This window comes from Pelodiscus sinensis, chromosome 4 (genome assembly GCF_049634645.1).
Source record: "Pelodiscus sinensis isolate JC-2024 chromosome 4, ASM4963464v1, whole genome shotgun sequence".
Classification (NCBI taxonomy): Eukaryota; Metazoa; Chordata; order Testudines; family Trionychidae; genus Pelodiscus; species Pelodiscus sinensis.
In genome coordinates this window covers 29,744,246-29,756,622 of record NC_134714.1, presented here as the reverse complement: position 1 = coordinate 29,756,622, position 12,377 = coordinate 29,744,246, and the positions used below count along the sequence as shown (strand labels likewise).

Sequence of the window (12,377 nt, the reverse complement as noted above, 5' to 3'; positions counted from 1 at the left end):
AAGATGTTTGTTGTAGACTTCTGTAATACAACACAGTGATCAACTTAAACTGTTTCTGAGTTAACTCCATGTCTTAACATTGCAAGAAAGTTTTGTGCACTAGTTCGGAGACCAACACACTGCTAACATAGAAGATGCTGAATCCTAAGTCCCAGATGAGTTGCTGCCATTATTTGACTTCCTGATATAAATCTAGCTGGGGTGAAAAGGGTAAAACACAGAACTTCATTAAAAATTAGAAGCTGCATTTCAGGTGAAATTTCAGATCCAAGTTACACAGTAAATTTTGCTTTCCTTTCTTTTTTCAAATAAAAGTACACAGGTTGTGTACTGGCTTATCCATGAAGAGTGTTATGGTGATATCATTCCAGTTCCTAGCAGTCATTAGCACTCAAAGCCACCATTAAAATCAATATATTTTTGGGGAGACAGGTCTACGCTATCAATTTATATCAGTACTAGACGATTTACCTGATATTACCCCGGGCCTTCATAGTAGTGGGCTATTGGTGTGTGGGTTACAGGAGTAAGAGCAGGGCCCTGGGGATGTGTGGGGGGGGAGGGGTCAGGGCAAGAGGCTGAAGGTCTGGGGTACAAGAGTGAGGGTTGGAGGATAATAAGGGGTTCAGAACAGGGGGTCTCATTCAGTGGGGCTCTCCCTGCCCTGGCTGCCAAGGGACTTCTGCCTCCCTCCCAACCCTCCCCCCAGTTCCCAACTGCCGGGGACCTGCTGTCTCCCCCTGTGGTGCTACACCCAAGGGGCCAACGGGAGGGTTTGAGGCAAGGGGCCTACTTACTCAGTCTGGTGGCAGGCAATGGATGACAGGAGAGGGAGCTCTTGATGATTACCTGTTGTGTTCACTCCCTCTGGGGCATCTAGCATTGGCTACTATCAGAAGAAAGAATACTTGGGGAGAGGGACTTTAGTCTGACCCAGTATGGCCGTTCTTAAGATGGCAGAGCCCCAACCCCCCACGGCCATTCTCTGCCCTGTGAGCATGCTGCCCCCAGGGACCAGCCTCAGTATCACATCCCCCCCACCCCCCTTTCCATGTTATGGAAAAGGATCCCATTCCCAGCACTTCCCATTTGCTTAGCACAACGAAACCCTGACCTTGCTTTAAGAGGAAGCAGCATACCAAGTTTGGTGGTCGTAGCCCTTACCATTTAGGACAGTGGTTCCCAAACTTTTTGGCATCAAGCCCCCCTTTTGATTTTTGAGAAACCTTCCCCCCCCCCAAAAAAAAATAGCAGCAAAACTTGTTGAGAAAAAAAAGAAAGGAACTGACAGGGGCCAAAAAAACAAAAAATATAAGCAAAACTTGGGAGGGATTGATGGGAGGTGGGGAGGAGACTGGATCGCCTTGCGCCCCCCCGGAATTTCTTCACCCCCCCCCACCCCCAGTTTGGGAACCCATGATTTAGGAGTTCTTGAACAAAGACTCAGACATTTCTAAAATATATAGAAAGATAACCTTCTCGGAGGTATGGAAAATCCACACACGAGTTATGCCAACCTAACCCCAGTGTAAACCAGGGATATAAGCAACTAGTCAAGTACCCAATAAGCTTAAGCTTAGTGGGTAGTCAAGTGACTACACAACTACTCTGGTTCCCCCCGCCCCACCTGCTACCTCTATCACAGGCAGCGAAGGGAAGGGGGGCAGAAGCTGGTGGGAGCCGGCTTAAAAGCCAGCTCCCCCAGCACCATCTCCGCAGTGTGTAGGGAGGGAGGCAGGGGAAGTAGAGCCGCAGTGACCCTGGAGCCACCACAAGCCTCATATTACATTTAAAGCGCAAGCCGGGACAGAGTGCCTCCCTTATTGACTAATTGTGTAGTTGATACAAACTGTATCAACTACACCATTAGCCAATTAGCCACTTAACATCCTTAGTGTAGACAGTGCTAGGTTGATGGGAGGGTTTCCCAGTCAACATAGTTAGTGCCTCTCCTGAAAGTGGATTAACTATTCCAACAGCAACAGCTCTTGTCAGCAGAGCAGTATCTTCCCTAAAGCACTGCAGCTTTGGGCCCGCCAGTCTTCTACATGACAAAAACTGAATGGACATGAAAATTCAGTTACTCTCTCATCCCCAAAAACAATCCTCTCAGATCAAAGTATAGGTATATTAGTAGATTAATATGGGAAATACTGTGCAATTATGTAGCCATTTCCATCCAAGTATTTAGCAGCACGTTGATAATTAAGCCTTACACATTCCTATGAGTACCTGGGCTGTGAAAATAAGAAGCAGAGTGATTGACTCACCCAGTTTCACAGGGTTGATGTTAGAGATGTATGCAACTAGTCAACTATCCAATAAGCATAAGCTTATTGGATAGTCAAGTAGTGACTCAACTAGCCCCCCCCCTTGCTGCCCTCTATCAGAAAGAAGCAGCGGGGGAGGGGGGGAACAGGAGCCAGTGCTGGGAGGAGCCGGCTTAAAAGCCAGTCCCCCTCCCCCCCCCATCTCTGCATGGGGCAGGGGAGGCAGAGGCACAATAGGGAAAGGCACAAGCAGGGACTGAAGCAGCCCCAGCTCACCCTGTGTTCCCACTGCGGCACTTCAGCCTTCAAAGGCTGAAGTGCTGCAGTTCCCCACTGCTCTTCTGCCTTTAAAATGTAGTTAGAGTCATGGGAGGCTCTTACTACATTTACAAGGCTCAGGTGCAGCTAGAACAGTAAGCGCCACCTCCCCCTTACTGACAGATCAAGAAGTCAATGCAAGTTTTAAGCAAATTTGCCCTGGTAAAAATCAGATCCTTAATTAATGCCAAAAACAAAGTATGTATTTTTAAAAGTTGCTTTGTTTTATCAACTGATATGAACCTTGTTATTATATATGCAGCAGTTTCTTCTCTCTAATGAAGGCTAACTTTCATCTCAAGATTTCAGTGGCCCTGCTAAAATTAATTCACAGGAATGAACGAAGACTACTTATTCTATAATTGCACAGAATATGTAATGTCTTCATGCAAAATTTCATGCCGTCTTCTAAGCAAGCTCAAAATCTAAGAAAACAGTCCAGCAACATGTCTGTACATAGCATTCTAAGACGATTTATAAAATAATTCAAGTCCTTCATACACACATCTCTGCAAAGCAACAATGCCAGGTGTACATGATTACAACACAACCGTATGACTCATCAGGGGAATCTGGACATACCAATATAAATGAATTTCCTTGTAAGTACAACCATAAAAAATTAAACCAGAGTGTAACTAAGTTTGGAAATCTTGAACTACTTCCTTAAAAACTGTGCTTCTCATCTGACCAAGTACATATGATTGAAAGGAAATGCAAGTCCATTCCAAATTCTGCTAAGCGTTCAGAAGCAGACTGAAAGTCTCATTAAGAGTTATGTTAAATTATAAAGAGAGAATACAGGTGAGGTAATATTTGTATTGACTCAATTTCTGCTGGTGAGAGAAGCTATGGAACTACACAGAGCTCTTCTCTCTTCAGGTCTCTCTCCTCAATAGAAATTGGTCCAATAAAATATATTTATTACCTTGCTTATCTTGTTTCTCTAATATCCTTAGACCAACATGGCTACAGCAACACTACAGATATCAAATTATAAAAAAAGTAGTATCAGGAACAGAAACAAACGTTGATTGTACAACTTGAGCAGGACTTTCTAAATGTCCTCTTCATCCACATGAAGACTCCATACAAGTTAACATTTGAACTGAATTACCAATTACTGCCTATCACAGCAGTCTTTTAAGTCATAGATACTACAAACCTGATTCGCTATGCCTGTGATTAGAATGTGTCAGGGAAGTCAGGTAGTGATACCTATCCAGAGTATGAATACAGCAGAAGAGCAGAATTACAAACACTTTGGGAATGGAGACCATACCTTTGAAATATTCATAATTCTGAACTAAGCATTACACTTGTTCTTTCAAAGTTTACAACTGAACATTCACTTGATACTGCTTTAACACTTTACTGTGCAGAAGAAAAATGCTGCTTTTTAGCCATCTTAATTTAAATAAAACAAGCGTAGCAACAGCTTCCTTTTGTCAATTTTTTAAAACTTTCCCTTCAGTTTTCAGTAGTTTACATTTAAATGTGCTGCAATTGTTTTTGATATTTTTTATCTTTACTGCTGCCAAATTGCTTACTTTAGTTCTAAATGTAGTGTATGGTTGACTAGTCAGTTTGTAACTATAACTCTGAGATTCTACTGTAGTAGGTTCTCAATTGATTAAATGCATTTCAATGTATCAATAACAATTCTGGTAATAGGAAAATTATCTGAAGGTGTACAGACACCCCAAGAGCTTTCCTTTGACTATATTACAATCCTTGTAGATGTTCTGCCGAGTAACCATTTCTAACTTTTAAGAAAAAAAGTAAGTAGTCCTGTAGCACCTTGTATATAAATAAAGTCACACACACACACACACACAGATAGAGAGAGTATCATGAGCTTACTTACCTTTTGCACCCACTTAAACCACATACGGATTTGGTCCAGTGAAAGCAAAACAGCAATGCTTAGCTAAGTATGAAATACTTCTAGCTGACTTAATTAGTCGCATTAGCACTGGCACTACAACTGGCAGGTATTTCCCCCCCCCTCTTTTTTTTCCTGTTATATATTATGAGGTTCCCCTTTTTTCTTCATTCTCCTCATCTAAGAAAGTGGGTGTTGCCCACAAAAGCTAATATATGTATGTATGTATGTATGTATTTTGTCAGCCTGTACAGTGCTACAAAACTACAGTAAAACTCCGATGGTCCGGCACTCCTGATGGTCCAGCACCATCAGGAACCTGGAAGTGCTCCAGGCAGCCAGACCATTGGAGCTGCTCTGCCCCCCGCTTCCCGGATTCAGCCGCTGCTAAAACTGACCAGTGGCTGAATCTGGGAAGCCGGGGGCAGAGCAGCTGGAGTACTGCCAGGTAGGTACCATAGCGCTGCCCCTCAGGGCTGCGGGACCAACCCAGCAGCACCCCAGCTGCCCCCGATTCAGCCGCAGCTGAAACTGACCAGCGGCTGACTCCAGGAAGCTGGAGGCAGAGCTGCTCTGCCCCGGCTTCCTGGAATCAGCCCCTGATCAGTTTCAGCAGCAGCTGACTTGGGTACACCTGGGACAGAGTAGCTGGGGTGCTGCCGGGTTGGTCCCCGCCGCGCCGAGGTGCAGTGCAGCAGGGACCAACCCAGCAGCGGCCCAGCTGCTCTGTCCCAGGCTTCCCGATTCAGCTGCTGTTGAAACTGACCAACAGCTGACTCCAGGAAGCCCGGGGTAAAGCAGCTCTGCCTCGGGCTTTCTGGAGTCAGCCCCTGATCAGTTTCAGCAGCGGCTGACTTGGGGACACCTGGGGCAGAGCAGCTGGGGTGCTGCAGGGTTGGTCCAGTAGTGCCAAGGAGTGGCGCTGCCTGACTAACCCAGCAGCACCACAGCTGCTCTGCCCCAGGCGTCCCGAAGAGCAGCTGGGGTGCTGCCGGATTGGTCTCGCCGCGCCAAGGGTCGGCGCTAGCGGACGAACGCGGCAGCACTCCAGCTGCTCTGCTGCAGGCGTCCTGGATTCAGCCGCTGCTGAAACTGACCAGCAGCAGCTGAATCAGGGACGCCTGGGGCAGAGCTGGACTATCGGAAGGGGGGGCTATGAGGGGTCTGGGGCCAGACCCCTCATAGGCCCCCCTTCTGATAGTCCGGCATATCTGATAATCCAGCACCCCCTGGGTCCTAAAGATGCCGGATTATTGGAAGTTTACTGTACTTGTTTTTTTAAAGTTACAGACTAACATGGCTAGGTCTCTGAAACTTTTCTACCTTTTAAGGTTCAGACTACGGGTTTTAATAGTCGGATAACTGGCTAATTGTGTAGATGATACAATTTGTATCAACTACACGATTAGTCAATAAGGAGGAAGTCACTCAGTTCTGGCTCACACTTGGTTCAGGAGCTACTCCCGCTGTGGCTCTGCAGTTTAAACGTAGTAGGAGACAAATTCAGCAGTCCCTAACAGAGGGGGATCCCAGCAGGGAGCAGGGACCCCCCGCGGACAGTTCTGTGGGACTCAAAGCAGCCTCTGCTCATGGTAAGCCTGGGCCCAGGGTAGGCAGAGGCTGCTTTGCAGCAGTTACCCCCACCCTTCCCATCACCGGCTGCTGCCTCTTATGAGGGACAGACAGTAGGGATGTTAAACAGGCCTACGCTGTTGCTACACTTCAAAGATGAAAGCTCCGTGTGGAGCCCCAGATCAGCTGGGGATTCCCTCACTGGCCCCGGGACTCCATGTGGTGCTGCTGCTTTGAAACACTGTGGGAAGCCCAGCATCAGGCTCCTTGCAGCATTTCAAAGTAGCTGCGCCCCATGGAGTCCCCAGCTGATCCCAGGCTCCACAGCGCGCTGCCGCTTTGAAGTACCCCCATCCTTCCCCCTGCCCTGGCTGCCTCTTTCTGATAGAGGCAGCAAGAGGGAGCAAGCAACTAGCAGACTAGTCCTTCACATCCCTAGCAGATGGCACTGTGGAGAGGGTGCTAAAGGGAGCCAGAGGGGCAAGCAATGGGGCAAATGCGAGTAGTCAAGTTGACTACTCCCTTACATCCCTAGCTGAGACAGTGCAATCCACTGAGTTTATTTATATTTAGAAAAACAAGAGAACATTACTTCATCCCTCACTAACAATAAGAGTACCATCTACACAGCCAGGAAGTTATGTTGACATTGAACTTCTAATTGGAAAAAAACATTTGCACTCTGGTTTCAGAAACAAGAGCTTCTAAACAAGGGGGGGGGGAGAGAAATGTAAGTCAGTGAATTTGAGGATGCCTCTACACTTGTGAATGACAAAAGTTTTGTTGTTCATAGGTGCTTAATCACTCCCCCCCCACTCCCATGAACAACAAAGTTTTGTCCTGGCATGTGCACGTGTGAATGCTGCTTTGTTGACAAGAACGGGCAATATGCTCCTTGGGTGGTGAAGTATTTTGTTGGCAAAAGCAAGGACAGAATTCACACATGCTGACTTTTAGTGACAAGGCTGTGTGGCTTAGAGCTGCCTAGTGTAGACATGTGCAAAGTAAAAGGAATTCCCCCCTCATTATGTAATACAAATATACTACTTGCCACAGAGTGCTAGGAGCTGTAACACTCTTCTATACCACTTTTCTGTCAAATCAAAGCTAAAGATGCATGTGTAAGGTAGATAAAGTTTTAACACTAACAACCTCAGGTTCAAAATGGAGGAGATGGGAAACAGAAGTATGAAATGTTATTATTTACATACCAGAAATGACTGAATTTCAGTGGTGCTGTATGTACAGTTGACCAAGCGCTTTACATTTATCATATTATGGCTGTATTAGTTTGTCTACTAGAAAAAAAGCTACAAAGCTAAAAGATGTTGTATTGCGTTCACTGGAGCAAATCCATATGCAGTTTAAACGGGTTCAAATCCTAGAAAGTTGACATCTTATTACCTTCCTGTTTATCTGATAGAACAGTAACACTTGGCATTTCTATGCACCTTTTACTTAAGAATCTCAAATTGTTTGAACAAACCATGAAGCCTCACACTATTTCTGCAAGTTAGGAGAGAATCATTATACCCCCTCCCCTGACAGAGGGAAACCGAGAGGTATAAGCAAAGAGTAGGAAAACACAATATCCCAGCAGCAGTGGGAATGTTCCAGAGACACAAACATGCACATTGCCTACAAAGCACTCCAACTTTGTGTAAGACAGGCAAGGAGCTATCCCTACGGCAAATAGTCAGTGGGGTCCTGCGACCCACCCCGGGGACGATGCAAACTCCTGTCGAGTGGAGAGGGGCCCAGCCAGTCGCCGCCTTAAAGCGAGACCCTGGAGGCAGCGATGGAGAGGGAAACTGAGCCAAGGCAGGGGGCTGAAACGAAACCCACAACTCAGGCCGGGCCGAAGGGGAAGCTGCCTGAGGTGGGTGGCAGTAGAGCCCAGAACCAGGGTGGGAGCGCAGGGGGTAGCTGGACGGGGAGAGTAAGAGACAAACCTGGGGCAGGTGAGCAGGGCTGGTGCGGAGGGTACAGTCCAGCCTCCCAACACCACCACATGGAGAGGCTGGGCGCTTGAACCCAGAACTGCGGTGGGCTGGGGGGCTGTAGCTCAGTGCAGGGAGGCCCGTGGGGCAACAGCCCAGCTCCCGGTGGAGGGGGCCGTGGACCGTGAGCCCAGACACTCACCGCACTGCTCCCGGGGGCTCCTCACCCCAGACAGCGGCTGCTGCCTACGGCCTCCATTCGCGGCCCGGCCCGCTTAGCGACTCCTCCTGTCTCCCCTCCCCAGTCCTGGAGCCGCCGCCGCCGCCGCCATTTTGATCCCGAGCCCCAGACTTGGCAGGAGGGAGGGAGAGCGGAGCGCTCAAGGAGCCTGCGCGGCCGAGACTCCGCGACGCCTGGGTCACGTGGCCCACCCCGGAGGGAGGAGGGGAGAGAGAGAGAGGAGGCTGCCACCGCCGCCGAAGCGGCTCCCCCTGCTGGCGGGCGGAGGCGCTGGTGGAGCCGTGCGCGAACCACGGCCAGTGGGGAGGGGGAGCTGCAGGGAGCAAGGAGACAGGTGGAGGGGAGGCAGCGCAGACTCCCCGCGGACGCGCAAGCTGGCATGAGGCCGGGGCAGGGCTGTGCCCCACCCAACGGCCAGTCCCAGCGCGGGCGCTGGCCTGCCTGCTCCGGGCCCTGCGGGGAATGGCCTCGGCGGCAGGCGCTGGAGTGTGAGCGCGGGGGCTTGGGCAGCGCTGCTGAGTGTGCAGGGGACTGGCTCCATGCCAAGTGGCGGGGCCCAGAAAGACAAAAGGGGACCGAGCAGATGGTGAGCCCTCTAGAGCCTGAACAGTGCTCCTGGGGTCGCTTACCTTACAGTCTCCCGCACGTTGCTTTCCCCGCCGCGGCTGTGGGTAAAGTGGGCTCACTTTGCCTGCCACACGGGGGCGGCTACAGTACCACCGCTTCCAGCTATTTGCTGGCCCATTCAACGCGCACGTGTAACTTACACTATGGTAGCTGTAGTGCAGCTCAGCTATTGATAGTTCACAGACTCATATAATCCTAGGCAGGGGCGGCCCTAGACTGGCTGCCAGCAACTGGCGCCCTAGGCGAACCATGCAATCGGCACCCCCCCCCCAACCCCAAGGGCAGATATCGACTGAGGGTTTTGGTTCTGTGCTGGGGAGAGGGGGGCTGGGGATGGAGTTGGAGTTCTGGGGCTGGGGGCCAGGGGGCTGGGGATGGAGTTTGGGGGCCAGGAAAATGGAACAGGGTGCCAGTCGGGGGAGAGATTCCCCTGCATCCGCCTCCTCCAAGATCCCCCCCCCCCGAAAGAAGCCAGCATGTGCCTCTCCCGGGGCGACCCCCTCCTCCTGCGGAGCAGAGAAAACCCTCCTGCGTTCCTCCTCTCCCGGGGCCAACCCCCCCCCCCGCATTCCTCCTCCCCCGGGGCCAACCCCCCCCCTCGCGGGGCAACCCCCCACGTTCCTTCTCTCCCGGGGCTGACCCTCCCCATCCTGCGGGGCAGAGGAAACCCCTGCATTCCTCCTCTCCTGGGGCCAACCCCTGCCCCCTCCCGCGGCACAGGGGAACCCCCCCCCCACACGCTCCCTCTCCCAGGACTTACCCCCCTCCTGGCCACAGGGAAGCCGTGCTCCAGGTAAGGCATGGGAAATGGAAGGGGCAGGGTTTGGAATTTGGTGCCCCATGCAACTTGGCGCCCTAGGTGGCTGCCTAGTTTGCCTATAGGCACGGGCCGCCCCTGATCCTAAGTCTGGGAGAGACCTCAGGAGGTCATCAAGTCCAGCCCCCTGACCAAAGCAGGACCAATCTGAACTAAATCATCCAAGTCAGGGCTTTGTCAAGCCCAGACTTAAAAACCTCTAGGGATGGAGATTCCACCACCTCCCTAGGTAACCCATTCCAGTGCTTCACCACCCTCCTAGGGAAATAGTTTTTCCTAATATCCAACCTAGATCTCCCCCACTGTAAATTGAGACCATTGCTCCTTGTTCTGTCATCTGTCACTACTGTGAACACCCTTTCTCCAGCCTCTTTGGAACCTCCCTTCAGGAAGTTGAAGGCTGCTATCAAATCCCCCCTCACTCTTCTCTTCTGTAGACTAAACAAACCCAAATCTCTCAGCCTCTCCTCATAGGTCACGTGCTCCAGCCCCCTAATCATTTTGGTTGCCCTCCGCTGGACCTTCTCCAATGCATCCACATCCTTTATATAGTGGGGGGCCCAGAACTGGACACAATACTCCAGATGTGGCCTCACAAAAGCTGAATAAAGGGGAATCGCTTCTCTAGATCTGCTGGCAATGCTCCTCCTACTACAACCTAGTGTGCCATTAGCCTTCTTGGCTACAAGGGCACACTATTGATTCGTATCCAGCTTCTTATCCACTGTTATCTCCAGGTCCTTTTCTGCAGAACTGCTACTTAGCTAGTCGGTCCCCAGCCTGTAACAATGTTTGTGATTCTTCCGTCCCAAGTGCAGGACTCTACACTTGTCCTTGTTGAACCTCATCAGATTTCTTTTGGCCCAATCCTCTAATCTGTCTAGGTCACTCTGGACCCTATCCTTGCCCTCCAGCATATCTACCTCTCCCCCTCGCTTAGTGTCATCCGCAAACTTGCTGAGGGTGCAATCCATCCCCTCACCCACGTTATTATAATCTTTAAATAAAGATGTTGAACAAAACTGGCCCTAGAACCAATCCTTGGGGCGCCAACCTGACATCAAGCCATAGATCACTACCCATTGGGCCCGACAGTCTAGCCAGCTTTCTATCCATCTTACAGTCCATTTATCCAATCTATAGTTCCTTAACTTGCTGACACTTGTTCCCAGGAGTTCAACCCCAAATAAATCAGTCTTATCCTATATAGAAGTTTTACACATAGAATACTCATAGGCTACGTCTAGACTGGCCCCTATTACGAAATAGCCATGCTAATTTCCAACTTTGGAATAGGGAAATCCGCGGGGGATTTAAATATCCCCCGCGGATTTCCCTATTCCAAAGTTGGAAATTAGCATGGCTATTTCGTAATAGGGGCCAGTCTAGACGTAGCCATAGGGTTCATAGATAAAAAGAGCTAAAGAGATTTGCAGAGCTATAGCTCCTCCTCCCTCCCCAGGTAATAATTATTTACATTGGGCTTGATAATAAACAAAAGTGTTTTTATTAAGTATAAAAAGTAGGATTTAAGGGGAAATAGATCAAAGTAAGTTACCAAGTAAACAAAACACACAGGCTAATCCTCATGCACTAAAAGAGATGGTTAAAGAGCTCATCCTCACCTCTGTCATTATATCCAATGCAATTCTTCATAAGCCAGAGTTTTCACAGGCTTGGGTCTAACAGTCACTTCTGTATTCTCTTGGGGTAGGAAAGCAGTTTTAAAGGCCAACTGAAGATGACTGTTGATTGTTACTCATCCCTTAAATAGAATTTCCCCAGGGCAGAAATCCTTACCTGATTTAAGATGGATTCTAGCACCAAGTGGTATGGGCATATGTCTTTGTAGGAGCTACCATAGCTTGGGCTCACAGGAAAAACCATTTACAGATGGTTTGAGTGCTAAGCCATTATGTTTCCAAAGTATCACTAATAGCCCTCAATAGCACATTTAGAATTATAAACAGATTCACACTTCCGATTTCTAATTTCACATACAAGAATGATACATACACAGAAATAGAATATACACATTCAGCACAGAAGCAGACTATAATTTTAAAATGTCATGATAAATTTTGACTAAAGCATCACGAGTTCTTCATATTCATAAGTCAATTTTCATAAAAGCATCTGGGGATGACACTGATGCCCTGACACTATCTGGGAGTGGTAGTTGCTTGCAACAAGAATTAATTTAGTGCCTTTTTAATTAAAATTCTTATGAGCTTCTTCACAGATTATAAGTAAAATTCGAATCCCAAACAGATTCCAAGGAAAAACCAACAAGAAGTCCTGTGGCACCCTTAAGACTACCACGTTCATATAGTCATAAGGTTTGCGTTGTAACCCACTTTGTCAACTCTGAATTTATTCTGGTGTATTCTAGATCAGAATCTGTCCTTCTGATCCTCTCCCTACTTCTTTTTAGCTAAGATTATGAGGCAGGTGGGTGAGGTAAGTTTCAGAGGGATAGCCATTTTAGTCTGTTTCAGCAAAAATTAAGAGTCCTGTGGCACCTCAGAAACTAACAAATTTAGGCATAAGCTTTCAGGGGATAGACTGCACTTTGTCTGATTTCATATACCTGGCAAAATGGGCTCCAGACCATGAAAGCTTATTTTCTAACTATATATTTTAGAAATGTGCATTTGTCTGTCCATCCATGAGTCCATTTGTTCAAGAACTCCTCCAATGATAAAAG

General features: G+C 48.6%; 1 protein-coding gene across 2 annotated transcripts in view; it reads right to left on the bottom strand.

Moving 5' to 3' along the window:
• The window catches only part of BTBD7 (BTB domain containing 7), a 111,349-nt gene extending 102,975 nt beyond the window's left edge, over positions 1-8,374 (bottom strand). The window contains exon 1 of one of the 2 annotated variants that reach the window (XM_075926680.1): positions 8,188-8,374. The gene's annotated coding sequence lies outside the window, so the exon portion shown is untranslated. The other variant, XM_014578873.3, reaches the window with a different exon arrangement.
• Between the last annotated feature and the right edge of the window lie 4,003 nt (positions 8,375-12,377).